The sequence below is a fragment of the Bison bison genome, unplaced genomic scaffold (assembly GCF_000754665.1).
Source record: "Bison bison bison isolate TAMUID 2011002044 unplaced genomic scaffold, Bison_UMD1.0 scf7180017864322, whole genome shotgun sequence".
Taxonomy (NCBI): Eukaryota; Metazoa; Chordata; class Mammalia; order Artiodactyla; family Bovidae; genus Bison; species Bison bison.
Genome location: NW_011494894.1, coordinates 1067066 through 1070908, shown reverse-complemented (window position 1 = coordinate 1070908; position 3843 = coordinate 1067066).

Sequence of the window (3843 nt, the reverse complement as noted above, 5' to 3'; positions counted from 1 at the left end):
AAGCAGAGACATTACTTTGCCAACAAAGGTCCATCTAGTTAAAGCTATGGTTTTTCCAGTAGTCATGTATGGATGTGAGAGTTGGACCATAAAGAAAGCTGAGCATGGAAGAATTGATGCTTTTGAGCTGTGGTGTTGGAGAAACTCTTGAGAGTCCCTTGGACTGCAAGGAGATCCAACCTGTCCATCCTAAGGGAAATAAGTCCTGAATATTTATTGGAAGGACTGATCCTGAAGCTGAAGCTCCAATGCTTTGGGCACCTGATGCAAAGAGCTGACTCATTAGAAAAGACCCTGATGCTGGGAAAGATTGAAGACGGAAGAAGGGGACGACAGAGGACGAGATGGTTGGATGGCATCACCGACTCAGACATGAGTTTGAGCAAGCTGAGGGAGTTGGTGATGGACAGGGAAGCCTGGTGTGCTGCTGTCCATGGGGTCACGAAGAGTCAGACATGACTAAGTGACTGAACTGAACTGACAACTAGTTGCCAGGAAGGGTGGGAGGTATAATCTTTTAGCTTGCCTAGGATTTACTGAGAAAGAAGAAGATGGATACAAACATTACCCTGAGCCAAAAAAGCTAGGATACAAAAAGAGTACACACTGTACGATCCTATTTGTATGAAACTCTGGTGAAGTCAGATCTAATTTCTAGTGACATTTTTGATTGCAGGCCAGGATTGAATAGGATGAAGTAAAAGGAAACTTTGGGGAATGAGGGAAGTGTTCCGTAACTTGATTACATGAGTGTATAAATTTGTCAAAATTCATCCAAGTGTATACTTAAGATGGATGTGCTTGTGTATGTAAACTATACCTCAGTAAAGTTAATTTTTATAAGTCTGGAAAATCCCAGAAGCCATAACAAAACTAACTTAAATGTTGTTCATGTCTGTCAACTCTTTATTCATTTGCTTACCTTAACATGATTGAAATCAGAATGCACATAATGACTCTGAATATTGCTTTTTTCACTTAACATTACATCATAAAATTTTCCCACAAAATGCTCCATTAATTTTCATAATCACCATTTTAAATGACTCTGTAATCCTTTGGGAATTGAATATGTAGTATATGCTTACCAAAAAATTGAGAAACACCCTGCACAGTAACAATTCAGTCTTTCCCCCAACTCTGACCTTTAAGGCCCCTTACTTAGAAGCAGTGGACATCCAGTTTCTAGTGTGTACATTCAGAAATATTCTATGCACAAAAAGACATAGATATGAACATCTTTCCCTTTCCTTTTAGACATAAATAAGACAGTATGAGAAACTTCTCTTTCCCCACAATACAGCTTGGATACCATCTCCTGTTCACACATCAAAACAGGTCAAATTCTTTTTAACCCCTGCTGCTGCTGCTGCTGCTGCTAAGTCGCTTCAGTCGTGTCTGACTCTGTGCGACCCCATAGATGGCAGCCCACCACGCTCCCCCGTCCCTGGGATTCTCCAGGCGAAAATACTGAAGTGAGTTGCCATTTCCTTCTCCAGTGGATGAAAGTGAAAAGTGAAAATGAAGTCGCTCAGTCGTGTCCGACTCTTTGCGACCCCATGGACTGCAGCCTTCCAGGCTCTTCCGTCCATGGGCTTCTCCAGGCGAGAGCACTGGAGTGGGGTGCCATCGCCTTCTCCTTTTTAACCCCCACATGTGTTCTATCCAGTTGTTGTTTAGTCACTCAGTTGTGTCTGACTCTTTGTGACCCCATGGACTGTAGCTCCTCTGTCCATGGGATTTCCCAGGTGAGAATACTGGAGTGGGTTGCCATTTCCTTCTCCAGGGGATCTTCCTGACCCAGGGATTGAACCCACACCTCCTGCTGGCAGGTGGATATTTTTCCACTGAGCAAACTGGGAAGTCTGTTCTATATGGTACTAAACCAGTATTGATAAACACTTAGGGTTTTCCCAAGTCTTTTTTTTTTTTCTATTTCGCATAGCACAAGATACAATGTTGAAGTTTTGACTCAGCTGCCAAGTAAAAAGTAGATGCTACATTCCAAAGCAAGAGCTAGCCTGTATGTGAAATTTACCACAAATGTAGCTGAAAGCTGGTGACATGCCCATTGAAAGCTCCGAGCTACACTGAGAATATAGAAGGGTGGAGAGAGAAGAGATGGTGAAAGGATTTGTGAGGGCATCCTCCAACCTCCAAGGTCAAGAAAGACTTGATTCAACAGATAACTCAAAGGGCTCAGGATGCCCATCCTGCAGCCTGGGGTCTGACCTCTGCCTGGGAGATGCTGAGGAGGAGAGAAATGCGAGAATGCTATCTTAAGGGTACAAAGTGGTGTGGCTGCCTCCGCTCCTCCTGTGGGCTCAGGACTTTTCCAGAGAAAACTACATTCATGAGTTTCCCCGTGCAGCAGTTGCAGCTAAGCCAGGGCCATCTCCCATGCCTCTATCCTCCCCTCTTCCTCCCATCTGTCAGTTGGAGGTTCAGGGGGCCAACATTTATCTCCTTGCCCACAGATCACAGCCTGTTTCTCCCATATTCTCAGCACAAGACGGGCCAGGACCTCTGGATTAGGTCTGGCACCAGTGCGCAGCCTGGCTCCTTGCCTTTGACCCTTCTTGGCCCCCAGCCCACTTACCCTGTGGGTTGGGCTGAAGGGGCGCTAGTGGTAAAGAATCCACCTGCCAACGCAGCAGACACAAGAGACCTAGTTTTGATCCCTGGGTCGGGAAGGTCCCCTGGAGAAGGAAATGGCAACCCACTCCAGTATTCTTGCCTGGCGAATCCCATGGACAGAGGAGCCTGGCAGGTTACAAGTCCATGGGGTCTCAAAGAGTCGGACGCGACTGGGGACTTGTCAGCAGTGCGTCACTGTGCCGAGCCTGAAGGGCTTGTCTCCTCCTTCCTACCACCTGCAGCAAGACAGGGGCTGCCTCTGGCCCCGCTGCTGCTCTCCTGGGGGAGCCTGCTTTCTGGGCTTCTTCCCTCTCATTGGGCCAGCTGCCAAGGTCATGACCTGCACATACCCACGTGGCCCTTCTCGAAGTCCTCAGGTTGTTCTCTCTGGGCTCCTCTCACCCTCAACCAAGCTCAGGGCTGGCTGCCCCCAGAACAAGTCACGTGCTCAGAGAGGGCCAGCCCCTGTTAGCATCCTTGGGAGCAAAGCGAAATTCCCCCAGGAGAGTCACTGCCTGTGAAGACTTTAATGTGATTCAGAAGGGTGTGAGGATCTTGCTGAACTGCACATCCTGACCCAGGAGACACGGATGCTGAAAGTCTGAATTTCCAACAAGCTCCCCAGTGACGCCAGTGCTCTGTGGACCGAATGTTGCGCGGCAAAGCCAAAGTGAATTATTTAGGAAGTCATTCTTTGGAGTCATCTCATGAGGCAGGGAGAGCAGTCAGAACTAAAGATGAAAGTGAAAGTGAAATCACTCAGTCGTGTCTGACTCTTTGCCCCATGGGCTGTAGCCCACCAGGTTCTTCCATCCATGGGATTTTCTAGGCAAGAAGACTGGAGTGGGTTGCTATTTCCTCCTCCAGGGGATCTTCCTGACCCAGGGATCAAACCCAGGTATCCCTCATTGCAGGCAGACTCTTTACTGTCTGAGCCACAAGGGAATTAAAGATAAATTATTTAGATATTGTAAAGTACCAGGGCTTTTATTTCTTCCAAGGATATGTATTATCACGGAGTGGAGTGACAGGGGTTTAAAAAGAGTCCAGTGAATCTGCTGCAATAAAGAGGGAAGCCCTGGGATGCACAGGTGTGTGAGGACCTTGAAACAGCTTGAAAATGCCTGATTTTCACCCACAGGTCAGGGTACTATGACTGATTCTCTTACCCATTTTTTTTGTTGCTGTTGATGACAAGGGCCACTT